The following is a 17,359-nucleotide window of genomic DNA, read 5'->3' on the forward strand; positions in this document are numbered from 1 at the left end:
GTTAATTTGTAAAGTGATTTGGTGTTTCTCGTGTTTCAAACTTTGCTTTCCAACCAGAGGCTAACTGGAAGGGAAAAGCTCCATGAGCAGGGCGGGCCAAATGCTGTTCCAGAGGATAGCTTGAACCCAGCTTCAGAGAGTGAGGAGTCCCTCACGGAAGTAGAAGGATATGTCTCTGAGGGGGATAAAATGGACTACAGCCCGGAAGCCTTCGACTATGGGCTCCTTTTACTAAGGTGCGCTTGCGTTTTTAGTGCACGCACAAGATTAGCGCGTGCTATAGCGTGCGCTAGCTGAAAAACTACCGCCTGCTTAAAAGGAGGCGGTAGCGGCTAGCGCACCTTTGTAAAAGGAGCCCTATATGTCTGAATGCATCATGAGTCAGTAAGGTACTGTGTGGGGGAAGGGAATGAAAGTTTGTTCTGTAACAATGGTCTAAACCAGTGTTCTTCAACCACTGGTCCATGGACCATTGCCGGTCCACAGGGCCAGCACGTGCATTAGGCCAAAACAGTGTTCTTCAATCGCCGGTCCACGGTGCGATCGATGCGGCGTTATCTTCGAGCACAACTCCCTCTTCCTAACTGATTCAGTGCACAAAGCCACGGGCAGTGGTTCCTACGGGCATCCTGTGCCAGAGGGAAGGCTTCCAGATGAGGCACGGGACGTGCAAAGTGCAATTAGTACTATTATGGAGGCGGTGTCTGGGGTGGAGATTGGGTAGAGATGGGCGGGGTCTGGCCCACAACTTAGCCCAGTGTTCTTCAACCACTGGTCCACAGAATAATTTTTATTTCTGCCGTTCCAAAGGTGTAAAAAGGTTGAAAAACACTGGTCTAAAGTACTTAAAGAAACATTTCTGTCCTTATATGGGACTGTATAATTAATGAGAGTTTGATATGTGAATGGGAGGATTGCCTAATAACAGAAATTAAACCAGAATCCCTGTACACAAGCAAAGCATAGCGAGTGGGGGATGGGTAATGCTAACTAACCTTAAAGGGAGAAATAAAGCCCGGAGTGGATTCAGTGACCTGACATTTCACATCCCTGATAGTGGGAACTTTTGGGAGAGGGGAATCTTAAACCTTTAAAACAAGGGTAGATGGTTCCCAGCCCACTGCCCAGAAATAAGAAGAGTCAGTGGGGGTATTTATAATTCAGGTAGTCAGGTGGGGAGAACTTCCTGAAGAAACACAGTGGGCTCAGTACAGTAATTGTGCCAAGCCTAGGAGGCGTGGAGCTAAAGCCCAGGGCCGGCTGGTCCACAGGGGCTCTTGTATATAAGTTCTTGAAACCAGTACGCTGCCCAAAACTGTGCAAAGCAAGGCAGCTGAATTGTGAGAAAGAAACTCTGGTTTAAAGGAAAATGTTTTTTGGGGGGGTTTCTTTCCTGATTGAAGCAAGGACTTGCTGTAAAAGGAGAACTTTGTTTGTAATAAACCTTTTCCAGGCATCATCAGCCGGTGCAAACTGAACTGGGTAATAAAACTTGGAACTGGCAATTGTTGGTGGAAGGTTTTTTTTTTTTTTCCTCTGCTGTTCTTATTCCAGAGTGGTCCTCCAAAGAATGCTAATACATGCGCCTGGGGCGGTAGCCGAGTTGCCAGCGCTAGGCTTACCCCTGGCCCCGTCACAATACCCATTATTTTCTGATTTTAGATCCTCTGTGTTCATCCCATGCTTGTTTGAACTCTTGTCACCGTTTTCTTCTCCACCACCTCCCTTGGGAGTGCATGCCACGCATCAACCACCCTCTCCGTAAAGAAGAATTTCCTAACATTACTCTTGAGCAGGGGTCTCCAAAGTCCCTCCTCGAGGGCCGAATCCAGCCGGGTTTTTGAGATTTCCAGTCTCTCCTCGTACATCTTGAGGGGAGACATGATCGAGACGTTCAAATATGTCACGGGCCGTATCGAGGTGGAAGAAGATCTCTTTTTTCTTAAAGGACCCACGGCGACAAGAGGGCATCCGTGGAAAATCAGGGGTGGGAAATTTCATGGCGATACCAGAAAATATTTCTTCACCGAAAGGGTGGTTGATCGCTGGAATAATCTTCCACAACAGGTAATTGAGGCCAGCAGCGTGCCAGATTTTAAGAAAAGATGGGATTGACATGTGGGATCTCTTCATGGAGGTAGATAGGGGGTGGGTCTTTGGTGTGGGCAGACTGGATGGGCCGTGGCCCTTTTCTGCCGTCATTTTCTATGTTTCTGTCTTCTGGCACAAACCTCCTACCATTTTCGTCGCCTTCTTCTGGACCGCTTCAAGTGTTCTTATGTCCTTTGCCAGATACGGTCTCCAAAATTGAACACAATACTCCAAGTGGGGCCTCACCAATGACCTATACAGGGGCATCAACATCTTCTTCCTTCTACTGGCTACGCCTCTCTTTATACAGCCCAGCATCCTTCTAGCAGCAGCCACCGCCTTGTCACACATTTTCTTTGCCTTTAGATCTTCAGTAGTTATCCTAACTTGGGGCTGGATTCACTAAGCAAACCGATCGTGTACCGATCAGTTTGCGACCCCCTTTGCGACCCGATTTTACTCCGGCTCGATTCACTTATCTCTCCTCCAATCCGATTCCGATCCGTGCATGCAAATGAGGGGAACGGCATGCAAAGTAGGCAAGGACGCGATTCACTACAGAAATATTGCAAACCGACTGGGCTGGCCGATCAACACAAGAAGCGACTGATGGGGACCGGTTGCAAACGTCCTTTCCGACTGTCCTCGGCCTGAAATCTCAGCCCCGCAGCCCATCTCTGCCGCTCTGCTCTCTGCCCCTTCCAGCCAAGCCCTGCTCTTGCCGCCCCAACTCTCCTGATCTCTGCCGCCCTTCCCCGCAGTGCCAGCCCGTGGTTTTAAAGCGGGGCTGCACTGCGGGGAAAGGCGGCAGAGAGCAGGAGAGTCAATTGCCTGCTTTTAATTTATAACATTTTTATTGAAGAAATCAGAAAATATACAATATTATAATACATAAAATAGTCATTAAATTAAAATTCATCATATTAATTTCCATCAAATATCTTTCATTTCTTCAAAATATATTTCCAAAATAATCATTACATCTCTCAATACCCTCTCCCTAATTCCTACCCCCCTTCCCTTTTCCTATTGACCTCTCCCCCCTATCCTCCCCCCAAATTTAGTTTATAACTTTTTTTTGTTGAAAGAATCATACTAAACCCCCCCCCAAACCCAATGAAAGTTGACAAAAATAAAGAATAATAAAAGTAAAGAACTGGAATTTTAGATAAACAATCATAGCTTCAGTGTAAATCATTAAGAATTAAACTTCTTGCCTTAGTTGAAAGATTCTAAATATACGGATCCCAAATTTCCATAAACATACGAATTTTCCTAGCCGAACGCCAAACTTCCCAAGTCGCAAATAACAATAGACGATGAAACTGATTCCTCCAATGCCAAAAACTAGGTGCTTCTTTTGATAACCAAAATTGCATAATACATTTATGTCCTATTATACACGCCTTTTGAAATACGAGACACTTCTTTGTACCAAAAACCCCACAAGCCGCAGCTTTTCCCAAAATTCAGTTCAGACCCTATCCCTCAGATACAAAAAGACGTTTAAAGCAGGCAATTGATTCATCAAGGGGAGCTTTAAAGCCTGCTTTAAACATCTTTTTGTAACTGAGGGATAGGGTCTGAACTGAATTTCTGATCAAAAAATATTGTCTTCCAGTTGTCTTTTTATTTCTGCCTCATAACATCTCTTTCTTTATGAGCAGCCTGCCGCCGGGGATTGCCCTTCCAGAGCAGGAGAGTCGGGGCCAGTTTAAACCCCCCCCCCCACCAGCTACAACGAACCCAAACGCATGCGCAGACCATTTACAGGGAAAGCAGATGGTCTGTGCATGGGTCAGGATCGCACACTAGCGATCCGTGCGGTCAGAGGGGGGTGTTCCTCCGATCGCCCTTATTTTAATTTTTTTGTTTGGTGAATTGGTCGGGCCTGCACGGATCGGCCACGGAGAGTCAGGTTATCCTAACTTGAGCAACAAAGCAATCGAGTCTTTGTTACCGTTTGAAACTTCTCTAATCTTTGCGAACTTGGGATTTTCAGCTCTGACAGAAATTAAATTTTAAAAAATAGAACGATTGCAGATGGTGAATGATGAAATCCGCGTTTGCATGTTGACTATCGAGCCGCATTGTAAGTTAATTTGCACTCAAAAACAACAAGCACATCCACCGCATTGATTAGCAATTGTCTTCTATCTACTAAAGTTTCACCGTTGTTACAATCACCCATACATAGCGTAAAGAACTTTTAAATAAATAACTATCGCATATAGGGCTCCTTTTACAAAAGCGCGTTAGCGGTTAAACGCGCGTAATACCATGCGCTAAACCGCCGGCTGCGCTAGCCGCTACTGCCTCCTCTTGAGCAGGCAGTAGTTTTTCGGCTGGCGCGGGGGTTAGCGCGTGATGAAAAGTCGCACACTAAAACCGCTAACACGTCTTCGTAAAAAGAGCCCTTTTTTGGTTGGTTTTTGCAATTTTATAATTTCAATTGTGACGTGCTGCGAAAAACATTTGCTCTGTTTAGTGCGCCGGAGCTAGAAAAGTTTGCGACACTGGCTTAGGTGGTGAATTCTGTGGTGGGTTGGTGGGATCCCGGGTATTTCTGTGAATTTTTAAAGAATTTATTTATGTTTTGACAGCCGTACCAAATGGCGCCTATGAGTTAGGTTACCATTTATATAACCAGGCCCAACGTACGTATTTAAGTGGTTATTCTGGAATCCGTGAAGGAAAGCAGGCACTTGTATTCCTTTATAGAACAGACTCCAACCAGGCGTCCTCTGGTGACTAATATTAGATGCACATTTAGGGGTCCTTTTACTAAGGCGTGCTAGCCGATTTAGCACGCGCTAAACACTAACGCGTCCAGCCGGGGCTATTAGGCTTCCACCTCTCACTTTTGCCGGTCTGGTCTGGCTTGCTTGCCTTGCCGTATTTTTTTTTTTTTTAGTTGAAACACGCGGCGGTGGCTCCTGTTAAGATCCCCACCTGTGTCGGAAGTCTGACGCAGGCATGGATCGTGAGAGCAGCCACCGTTGCGTCTTTCAACTAAAAAATGCAATACGGCAGGGAGCAGGCCAGACCGTAAGCCGCGCATGCGCACTTCCTATGGGTCGCTACAGCTCACGGAAAACCGGCGCACGCATAGGAAGTGCGCATGGCGGCTTACCGTTTTATTATATTAGATGGTTCATAGACAGTGGAGTGCAAGACGTCAACGCGCTGACAATCCAGTGCCGACAATTCGGCGCAAGACAGAAGCGCGCGGGGGGAAAATAATTTTTAAAGAGCTCCGACGGGGGGTTTGGGGTGGCAACCCCCCCCCCCCCACTTTATTGGTTAGTGTTCGCGCTGCTGTTGGAGAGGGGTTCGGGGGGTTGGACACCTCCATTATAGCGAAAACAGAACTTTTTCTGATTTTTTTCGGGGAAAGTTCCATTTTCTCTATAATGTGGGGGGGTTTCACCCCCACACCCCCCCCCCCCCGCAACGGCAGCGTGAACACTAACCAATAAAGTGGGGAGTGGTTGCCACCCCAAACCCCCAGTCGGAGCTCTTTAAAAATTATTTTTTCCCCCGTGTGCTTCTGTCTTTCGCCGAATTGTCGGCACGCTGGCATCTGGCGCGCGATTATCCCATCACCATAGTCTATAGGCACTTTAGTGTTTAACGCGCACTAAATTGGCAAGCACGCCTTAGCAAAAGGACCCCTTAAAGCAGGGGTAGGGAACTCCGGTCCTCGAGAGCCATATTCCAGTCGGGTTTTCAGGATTTCCCCAATGAATATGCATGAGATCTATTTGCATGCACTGCTTTCAATGCATATTCATTGAGGAAATCCTGAAAACCCGACTGGATTGCGGCCCTCAAGGAGGGACTTTGAGATCCCTGGTTTAGATCGTGTACTCATAGTAAAAAAAAAAATCTCCTCCTGAAAAACTGAACCTTCTTGGCAGCCCTGTGGGAGAGGGTTGTAGGAAGAAAAGTGGCATCAGGAGCCCATGTAGAAAGAGCAACAATTTGAGAAAGCTGCACCCATGTCTACATTGGGAGGGTATATTTTCTTTATGCCCACATACAGTTTTCTAAAATCATGGCTCCCTCCTGGATGTGGAAGGGCTGGAATGTGTGGCCCTGCTCCTATTTCACAAGAGACTCTGCATTTGTCAGAGCATCTTGTAAAATAATTTGGGGATTCTGCACGCCCTGGCTTGAACATGTGAATTCCTTTCTCCATGTTCTATCTAAAACAGGGGTGGGCAACAAAGCATATTCATTGGGGAAATCCTGAAAACCCGACTGGATTCCGGCCCTCGGGGACTGGAGTTGCCCACCCCTGATCTAAAATCTGTCTCTAATGTTTCTGTGCATTAAAAAGGAAAGTAAAGATTATTAATACGTATTTGCACCACCGATTGCCATAATGTCCTTTTCTGTAAGCGCCCCTCGCCTGTGTCGTCTCTTGTTTTGATAATTCTCTCCTTATATTGTAACTTTTCCTGTAATTTCCCAACGTATGTATGGCACCTTTTATAATGGTAAACCACCCCGAACCTTTACAGGCATAGAGCGATCCACAAATACAATATTAGATTAGATTAGATAGATTTTATTACCGATTGGAGATTGTAGCAATTCTGGATGGAGCCACAGGTTAAGGTTTGTGAGGCTTCAGTGTAAACCTAGCACACAAAAAAAGCACAAAACTTGACTGATTCTAGACTAGGATAGAAGTATTACATGGTAACATAGTAGATGACGGCAGAAAAAGACCCAAATGGTCCATCCAGTCTGCCCAACCTGATTCAATTTAAATTTTTTAATTTTTTCTTCTTAGCTATTTCTGGGCAAGAATCCAAAGCTTTACCCGGTACTGTGCTTGGGTTCCAACTGCCGAAATCTCTGTTAAGACTTACTCCAGCCCATTTACACCCTCCCAGCCATTGAAGCCCTCCCCAGCCCATCCTCCACCAAACGGCCATACACAGACACAGACCGTGCAAGTCTGCCCAGTACTGGCCTTAGTTCAATATTTAATCTTATTTTCTGATTCTAAATCCTCTGTGTTCATCCCACGCTTCTTTGAACTCAGTCACAGTTTTACTCTCCACCACCTCTCTTGGGAGCGCATTCCAGGCATCCACTACCCTCTCTGTAAAGTAGAATTTCCTAACATTGCCCCTGAATCTACCACCCCTCAACCTCAAATGATGTCCTCTGGTTTTACCATTTTCCTTTCTCTGGAAAAGATTTTGTTCTACGTTAATACCCTTTAAGTATTTGAACGTCTGAATCATATCTCCCCTGTCTCTCCTTTCCTCTAGGGTATACATATTCAGGGCTTCCAGCCTCTCCTCATACGTCTTCTGGCGCAAGCCTCCTATCATTTTCGTCGCCCTCCTCTGGACCGCCTCAAGTCTTCTTACGTCCTTCGCCAGATACGGTCTCCAAAATTGAACAGTATTGTATATTATCTGTGCAAAAAAGGTTAAAAATTACTGTTTCTGCTCCTTTGTTTTGGCCTGGTTGAAGGGTCTCGTGTTTATTAATTTTTAAAAATGATTCTTAATAAATTATTTCCTTTACTGTTTCTACAGTATGTCAGTCCTTGCTTGTGGCATTATAGTCATTGCCATGGAAACAATTATATCACGAGTGCAACAATTAAGGATCAATCTGTTCGCCTATAAGAGAAAGGGACAGAAGGATCCTGGTTCTTGTTCAAATGTCTTGAACAAAAGTAGAGACAAACTGGTGCTGATTAAAGAACATAAGAATAGCCTTTACTGGGTCAGACCAATGGGCCATCAAGCCCAATAGCCCATTCTCACAATGGCCAATCCAGATCCCTAGTACCTGGCCAAAACCCAAGGTGTAGCAATATTCCATGCTACCAGTACAGGGCAAGCAGTGGCTTCCCCCATGTCTTTCTCAATAACAGACTGTGGACTTTTCCTCCAGGAACTTGTCCAAATCTTTCTTAAAACCAGATACGCTATCCGCTCTTATCAGAACCTCTGGCAACACATTCCAGAGCTTAACTATTCTGAGTGAAAAAAAATTTCCTCCTATTGGTTTTAAAAGTATTTCCCTGTAACTTCATCGAGTGTCCCCTAGTCTTTATAATTTTTGACGGAGTGAAAAATCAATCCACGTGTACCCGTTCTACTCCCCTCAGGATTTTTGAAGGTTTATTTTCCATTGCTGTTTCTTTTTTAAGGTAATGTACTGTATTTTCCAGTATAAAACTCTTGGGACTTTACAGTTCACTCCCATAATAAGCCCAGCAAAGCAGTTGCATAGGGATGACCTCTTCAGAAGTTTACTGAATACTACTCAACTTTAGTGTAAGCACACCAGCTGAGGGTCAGAATTTTGCTCCTTACTCTACTAAGCAAAAAACAATCTGTACTTATTTACTTTTCCAAAAATAGAAGTATTCGGGGGGGGGGGGGGGGCAAACAATGAAGCTATTAAATAGTGCATTTAAAACAAATCAGAGAAAATATTTCTTCACTCAATGTGTAATTAGATTTTGGAATTCATTTCCAGATGATGTGGTAAAAGCAGTTAGCTTAGCAGGGTGTAAAAAAGATTAGACAAGTTCCTAAAAGGTTAGTTCATGTGCCATTATTAAGTTAGATTTGAGAAAATAGATTGCTTATTTCTGTGATATGCAGCATAAAATTTGCATTACTCTTTTGGTACTGGACTTGATGGACCATCAGTCTGTCCAAGTATAGAGAGTCTTGTGTTCTTTCCTTTGAGACAGTGTATCCAGGTGGGCTTGCACACATGAACCTCACCCCTTAACCAGGGTATGTTGAGAACAATCTCAGTTTCTTAATAATAATAATAATAACAGTTTATATACCGCAGGACCGTGAAGTTCTATGCGGTTTACAATGCTTAGAAATGTTACAGACTGAGTGAATAAACAGAGTTACAGATTGAATGAACAAAGTACAGATTTAGCGACAGGTGGTTCTTGCGCTCGGTTGTTAAGGACTAAGATTGAATAGGTTGGTTTCCTAAGTATTTCAGGAATAGATGTGTTTTCAGGCGTTTCCTGAATTCTCCATAGGTAGTAGGCACAAGCAATTGTTCAAGGTCTTTACCCCATAATGCTGCTTGATGTGCGAAAACATGTTGGTGATGACTTTTAAATTTACAACTTCTAACCCAGGGGTAGGGATCTCCGGTCCTCGAGAGCCGTATTCCAGTCGATTTTTCAGGATTTTCCCAGTGAATATGCATGAGTTCTATTTGCATGCACTGCTTTCAATGCATATTCATTGGGGAAATCCTGAAAACCCGACTGGACTATGGCTTTCAAGGACCGGAGTTCCCTACCCCTGCTCTAACCGGTGGAGAAACGAAGTTCAGGTGTGAGCTTCGCTTGTGTCTGTTGGTTGTGAAAGAGAAAAGGTCTGTTATGTATTTAGGGGCTAAGCCATAAAGTACCTTGAAGCAAAAACAACCAAACTTGAATTTCACACGTGCCTCCATTGGTAGCCAGTGTAAAAGTCGATAGGAAGGTGTCACGTGATCAAACTTCTTCAATCTTTCTTAAGTTTACGATTGGTGCTTTTCCTAGTACAGTTATAATTAAATCATTTATATTCCACTTTTACCAACAATTAATTCATAGTGGATAACATACAAAAAAGCTACAGTAGATTAATTGATCTAGGACAGGGGTAGGGAACTCCGGTCCTCGAGAGCCGTATTCCAGTCGGGTTTTCAGGATTTCCCCAATGAATATGCATTGAAAGCAGTGCATGAAAACAGATCTCATGCATATTCATTGGGGAAATCCTGAAAACCCGACTGGAATACGGCTCTCGAGGGCCGGAGTTCCCTACCCCTGATCTAGGATATACACAGATTGAATCAATTTAGGCAAGGAAATACATTATCCCATTATTAATTACTTTTTTTGTTTCAGAAATTCAAGCGCTCTTTTAAAGACATTAAAAATGATTATAGATCGTATTTGAATTGGCAAAGTACTTGTATTAGAGATCTTCCTTCTTATGTTCATAGAATTGATAACCTCCTCTTAAGAACATAAGAATTGCCGCTGCTGGGTCAGACCGGTGGTCCATCGTGCTCAGCAGTCCGCTCACGTGGTGGCCCTTAGGTCAAAGACCAGTGCCCTAACTGAGACTAGCCCTACCTGCGTATGTTCCGGTTCAGCAGGAACTTGTCTAGCTTTGTCTTGAATCCCTGGAGGGTATTTTCCCCTACAACAGCCTCCGGAAGAGCGTTCCAGTTTTCCACCACTCTCTGGGTGAAAAAGAACTTCCTTACGTTTGTATGGAATCTATCCCCTTTCAACTTTAGAGAGTGCCCTCTCGTCCTCTCTACCTTGGAGAGGGTGAACAACCTGTCCTTATCTACTAAGTCTATTCCCTTCAGTACCTTGAATGTTTCGATCATGTCCCCTCTCAAGCTCCTCTGTTTGAGGGAGAAGAGGCCCAGTTTCTCTAATCTTTCGCTGTACGGCAACTCCTCCAGCCCCTTAACCATCTTAGTCGCTCTTCTCTGGACCCTTTCGAGTAGTACCGTGCCCTTCTTCATGTATGGCAACCAGTGCTGGACATGGTATTCCAGGTGTGGGCGCACCATGGCCCGGTACAGCGGTACACTCTTGAAGCAGGCATATCCCAGTGGAGGTTATGGCATGAGGCTTCCAAGGCTGTGGCAGTTACAATATACACTTCTGCAACATTGGGAACAAGATTTTTTGGTTGGGAGCAGAACACATTTGGAAGCCTTGGCTTTAAGGGATCACTCACTATTTATACAGTTAACCTGGCAGGTTAAGTTTTGAATGTCAGCATGTAACCAGCCAAATGGTAGCTCCATCCCTGAAATGTGCCCAAAAGAGTCGATCTGGAAGGTATTTTGGCCTAGAAATGTATTTTAATGTACAGTGTTCCCCCGGTTGTTCGCAGTCAGCGGTTTGCGGTCCTGGTCATTCGCGGTATTTTCCAACTGCGAACCGCCCTCAAGGAGAGGGCAGCCGGAGAGGCAGGAGAGAGCAGCCGGAGCGCCGGCAAGTGCAGGAAATCACTCGCTTTTATGCTCCGACCGCCTCTTCCTGCACTAAGTCGAGCCTTATCCAATCAGGAGCTGCTTTGACACGCAGCTCCTGATCGGTAAGGCCCGACTTAGTGCAGGAAGAGGCAGTCGGAGCATACAGCGAGTGATTTCCTGCACTCGCCGGCGCTCCGGCTGCTCTCTCCTGCCTCTCCCGCTGCCCTCTCCAGTCTCCCCCCATTAAAAACCGTATTCTCGGTTTTTCAAGATTCGTGGGGGTTCCTGGAACGGAACCCCTGCGAATATCGTGGCAGTACTGTAATGTAATGGTTTTGAGTTCTATGCTAATCAGGTTAGCCTTAAATTGATGATTTAACCAACCAGGAGTTGTTTCTGGCTGATTCATCATATTGAATATCAACCCCCTATAATTTTAAGAGATTTCCCCTTTGAACGTTATTAGTCAGAGTGACTACCGTGGTAGCCATGAACTGATCCAGAGTAGAGAATGACACGGTGAGAAAATTCATCACCGTTCCCGTCCCTGCGGATAACCGTGGGAAAGCATTCCGTGCCGTTCTTTAGTATCCATCTCAAACTCAGTCCTTCTACACCAGCGTTCTTCAATGCAAGGCTTGAGGGCCAGTGGCTGGGCCCATTCATACTCTGATCCTTCCCTCTCTCCTTAAAGAATGACATGGAGATGGTTCCCCGCGGTTATCCGCGGGGACGGGAACGGTGATGAATTTTCTCATTCTCTAATCCAGAGAGTTTCAGAGAGTCAACAGTAATACCTCCTGCTGGTCCATTCAAAGTATTCCCTTTACTAGGTAAATAATAAAGACAAACAACACTTGGAAAAAAGTTATCCAATAACAATAGAACTTCTCTTAGATAACTTTCAAATGTACAATGGGATGCTGAAAAGTTCTTAGCCCAGCCAAGAAGAGAATGATGTGGATATGGTTCAATCAGTCATCTGAAACAATGTCAAAACACAGAATTTAGTTTCTGCAAATTGGCACTTAATGAAATCATATAACGCTCTTTTTTTTAGTTACAGTGGCAAAATAGCGCTCAGAATTTAAGAAGTCAGTTGGTTGGGCTGAGAACTATTCGGCACCCCCTGCTATGTAATAAAAATGAGCCAAGTATAGGACAATCAAGCTATTGTGACATCACTGATGAGGTTGGCTCTTATTGGTGGAATGAGGCATTATGACATCACAATCTCAGCTCTGGTTACCAGAAACTCTTCAAGTGCTCTTCACAATTACTAATGTTCTCAGCCCCGCCAAGAAGAGAATGACACGGGTACGGTTCGATCAATGATCTGAAACAATGTCAAAACGGAGAATTCCGTTTCTGCAAATTGGCACTTAGCGAAATAAGATAACCCTGTTTTCAGCTACAGTGGCAAAATAATGCTCAGTATTTAGAAAGTTGGTCGGGTTGAAAACTTTTCAGCACCCTCTTGTACATTTTCAGAAGACATTAATTTCTTTTGGAAAGTTTAATAACCTTACATTAGCACTTCTTATCATATTGCCCATATTTTCCATCTTATATTGGATTGCAGAAACATCATTCACCAAAGTAGTTTGTATAATTTGTATGTGGGACACTAACTAAGATACTGAGTATTTTCCAAAGATCTTCTTGATCTTAAATTTTATCCTCAAACACATTAATTTGTGCTTTAATGACAAGCAGCAAAATTTTACACTGATTAGCAATGGCTAACAACATTGATTCTAAAGATGTATCCATTGGGTGTCCATAAAAAATTCCCAGTAAGATTAGATATTGTATAATCATAATTATAGTTCAGACCTACATCTTGGGCTCTTTCTCTAGCTTCCAGGCTAGCAAATTTCAGCATTTTCTCTGTCAATGATCTTCTAGGCACCAGTACACATTGTGACCTTCTGGTTTCCTCACCAAGAGCTGGGTAATTTCCCCTGCTCAAGCATCAGGGTCTACAGGGGTCCTGTCTCTCTCAAAGGCCCTGATTCTCAGTGCATGGTGAACTAGAGAGTCCTGGCTATAGCAGTTGGGGACTTGGGTCCAGGCTCAAGGAAACATCAAGCTCAATCAGTCAATCTGGTCCGCTTCCTTCTAGGCCCAACCACTGCAGGCTTTGCATTGGATCCACTCGATTCTGCTTTTTGCTGTGAGACAAGAAATCAACTATGGGATCCGCCTGAGGTGTAGCAGGAGCTCCAGAGAGTTTTGCTCTCTGCCCACCTTTCCATTTCCCCATTCTAAGTTAATCCAGCTACAAAGACCGGCAAAAAGGTAAAGGTTCCACAGCATCCTTTATGCGTCAGCCATCTTGGAATCTCTGAGACTAAAGACCTTTTCTTTTGATGTTTATGGGACTGTGACTTCCTGAGTTGGATTTTTGGATTTCTGGCCTGTGTAACTTGTATCCTAGTACTCATTTTGCACTGGATATCTATCAGGATCAAGAACAATACTGTACTAAGAACATAAGAAGTTGCCACCACTGGGTCAGACCATTGGTCCATCGCGCCCAGCGGTCCGCTCCCGCGGCGGCCCGTCAGGTCCATGACCTGTAATATGGTTCCTGTCCATTTCTGTAGCCTACCTCTTCTTTTATCTGTAACCCTCAATCCCCCTATCTTTTAGGAACTTATCTAAACCTTCCTTGAAACCCTGCAATGTGCTCTGGGCTATCACAACCTCCGGAAGCGCGTTCCATGTGTCCACCACCCTCTGGGTAAAAAAGAACCTCCTGTCCCCTCTCAATTTCTCCGAGTGACCCCTTGTGTTAGTGGTTCCCCACAGTCTGAAAAATCTGTCCCTGTCCACTTTCTCTATGCCCCTCAGGATTTTGAAGGTTTCTATCATGTCTCCTCTAAGTCTCCGCTTTTCCAGGGAGAAGAGCCCCAGCATCTTCAACCTGTCAGCATACGAAAAGTTTTCCATACCTTTTATCATTTTAGTTGCTCTCCTCTGGACCCCCTCAAGTACTGCCATGTCCTTCTTGAGGTACGGCGACCAGTACTGGACACAGTACTCCAGATGTGGGCGCACCATTGCACGATACAGCGGCATGATTACTTCCTTCGTCCTGGTCGTGATACCCTTTTTAATGATACCCAACATTCTGTTCGCTTTCTTTGAGGCCGTCGCGCACTGTGTTGATGCTTTCAATGTTGTGTCCACCAACACCCCCAGGTCTCTTTCAAGGTTGCTCACCCCTAGCAGTGATCCCCCCATTTTGTAGCTGAACATCGGGTTCCTTTTCCCTACATGCATGACCTTACATTTCTCTATATTAAAACTCATTTGCCACTTTTTTGCCCACTCTTCCAGTCTTGTTAGGTCTCTTTGCAGGACCTCACAGTCTTCCGTGTTTCTAACCCTGCTGCAAAGCTTGGTGTCGTCAGCAAATTTGATGACCTCACATGTCGTCCCCGTCTCCAGGTCGTTGATAAATATATTGAATAGGAGCGGTCCCAGCACCGACCCCTGTGGAACTCCACTCGTGACCCATTGCCAGTCTGAGTAATGGCCCTTTACTCCAACCCTCTGCTTCCTGCCTGCTAGCCAGTGTTTGATCCATCGATGGATATCCCCCTGCACCCCGTGGCTCCACAGCTTCTTAAGTAGTCTTTCGTGAGGTACCTTATCGAAGGCTTTCTGGAAGTCGAGGTAAATGATGTCTATGGGTACCCCTTTATCCACCTGGCTGTTTATTCCCTCAAAGAAATACAGTAAGTTTGTGAGGCACAACCTTCTCTTGCAGAAACTGTGCTGGCTCGCCTTCAGTTGTCCATTGCCTTCTATGTATTCGCAGATTGCGTCCTTGACTAGTGCTTCCGTCATCTTTCCCTGAACCGAGGTCAAGCTCACCGGCCTGTAGTTTCCCGGGTCACCGGGAATTTTTCCCATTTGCAACCAGTTCCCCAACAAAGATTTTTCTGTTGGGTGCACAAAAACTGCTATGTTGTGCATTTCTTCTACTGGACTGGGCCATTTGCTGGTAATCTGAGAAAAGTTTTGGTCTCTCTGCTTATGAGGTACCCTAGGACAGTGGGTCCCAGCCCTGTCCTGGAGGACCCCCAGGCCAGTCGGGTTTTCAGGATAGCCCTAATGAATATGCATGGAGCAGATTTGCATGCTTGGCACCTCCTTTATATGCAGATCTCTCTCATGCATATTCATTAGGGCTATCCTGAAAACCTGACTGGCCTGGGGGGTGGGGGGGTCTTCCAGGACAGGGTTGGGAACCACTGCTCCAGTGTAGATTTTCCTTTTCTTTATTCCTCCATAGCTGAGGCAAGAAGGTCTCATGTGGTAGTTGATTCTTCTTCTTCCCTTTAGAATTGCTGAACCAACTTCTCATCTTTCATGTTCTAAATCTCCAAAGAACTGCAAAGATAGTCTGTCTAGAAATAGACACTCTTTAAACCAGGGCTGCCCAAGTCCGGTCCTCGAGATCTACTGGCAGGCCAGGTTTTCAGGATATCCACAATGAACATGCATGAGAGATATTTGCCTGCACTGCCTTCTTGGTATGCAAATCTCTCTCATGCATATCCATTGTGGATATCCTGAAAACCTGGCCTGCCAGTAGATCTCGAGGACTGGACTAGGGCAGCCCTGCAAGTTTAAACTCTTCATCAAAGATACATGGGAATCCAACTGTAAATTCTCTCTTTCAGTCTCTCTGAACAGACTCTGAAAATTTTCTTTCTGTTCTTATGCCATCCTGGCCCTCAAGACCTCCTGAAAGTCTAGACCAGAGGTGGGCACTCCGGTCCTCGATGGCTGGAATCCATTTGGGTTTTCAGGATTTCCCCAATGAATATGCATTGAAAGCAGTGCATGCAAATAGATCTCATGCATATTCATTGAGGAAATCCTGAAAACCCGACTGGATTGCGGCTCTCAAGGAGGAACTCTGAGATCCCTGTTTTAGAGGAACTCGGCTATAGTCTGGGGAAAACGTGAAAGGGGGTGAAAAGTATGGGTACTTTGAGTAGAACTTAGTGTGTTAAAGAGACAGCAAGGGTTAGAGCTAGGAGACCTAGTTAGATTGGCATACTGTAGTATTCTTGTTTGGCACGTGCGAGGGCAGATTGGAGGGATGTCAGCAGGAATTTGACGTGTATGAAGTCAGCATGTGTACAAGATTTAAGCTAAAGACGTTCAGCAGATCGGGCACAGGAGTGCAGGTAGCGGATGTTGGGGGTCAGCCAGGGCTGGGGTTTGGCGAGTTTACAAGACGTGAAATGGGAGGAGTGCGGAGCAGAGAAGAGAATGGAAAAATCCATAGTCTACTATTAAGAAAGTCACGGGGGAAGCCACTGCTTGCCCTGGGATCGGTAGCATGGAATGTTGCTACTACAGTGCTCCCACGGTCATTTGCGGTCCCGGTCATTCGCGGTATTCTCCAACTGTGAATGACCGGGCAGGAGAGGGCAGCCGGAGCACCGCGAGTGAAGAAAATCACTCGCGGTATGCTCCGACCGCCTCTTCCTGTACTAAAGTCAGGCCTCACCAATCAGGAGCTGCTTTGACACCAGGGCAGGATTAATTTGTCGAGGGCCCCTAGGCACACAAGTACACGGGGCCCCCCTGCCCCGCCCCACCATGCGCCCAGGAAGCTGCGTCAGAGGGAAGCTTTGGGCAAGCAGCACCGCGTGCACAATTACAGTTCCCGTTGCCTTTCTTACCCACGTTGCTTGCTTGTCTTACTTTCCGTCAATGGGGGGGGGGGCCGCATTGCCGATCGGGGGGGGGGGGGCGATCGATGCTGGAGGGGTCCATCGCTGTTAAGAAAAAACAATGTTGATGCCCTCCTTCATCGGGTCCCCCCTGACCATTTCAGGCCCTAGGCACGTGCCTACTTGGCCTATTGGTTAATCCTGCCCTGTTTGACACGCAGCTCCTGATTGGTGAGGCCCAACTTTAGTACAGGAAGAGGCGGTCGGAGCATACCGCGAGTGATTTCCTTCACTCGCCGGCGCTCTGGCTGCCCTCTCCTGTCTTCCCCTGCTAAAAACCGTATTCACGGTTTTTCAACATTCACGGGGGTTCCTGGAACGGAACCCCCGCGAATATCGGGAGAGTACTGCCAGTTACTTGTGACCTGGATTGGCCACTGTTGGAAAAGGGATTCTGGGCTAGATGGACCATTGCTCTGACCCAGTATGGCTATTCTTATGTTCTTATCGTATGTTTGCTAACAGGAATAATGGTGCTTCTGAAGCCACAATAGGTGAAT

General features: G+C 45.6%; 1 protein-coding gene across 7 annotated transcripts in view; it reads left to right on the forward strand.

Annotated features, from left to right (window-relative positions):
* HTR1E (5-hydroxytryptamine receptor 1E) overlaps nt 1-17,359 on the forward strand; it is a 148,217-nt gene that overhangs the window by 43,894 nt on the left and 86,964 nt on the right. Inside the window, exon 1 of one of the 7 annotated variants that reach the window (XM_033935666.1) lies at nt 7,522-7,542. The exons of the other annotated variants lie outside the window; for them this stretch is intronic. The gene's annotated coding sequence lies outside the window, so the exon portion shown is untranslated. Of the gene's footprint in view, nt 1-7,521; nt 7,543-17,359 lie in introns of those variants that run through there. 7 annotated transcript variants of the gene reach the window in all.

The sequence above is a fragment of the Geotrypetes seraphini genome, chromosome 3, assembly GCF_902459505.1.
Source record: "Geotrypetes seraphini chromosome 3, aGeoSer1.1, whole genome shotgun sequence".
Lineage (NCBI taxonomy): Eukaryota > Metazoa > Chordata > Amphibia > Gymnophiona > Dermophiidae > Geotrypetes > Geotrypetes seraphini.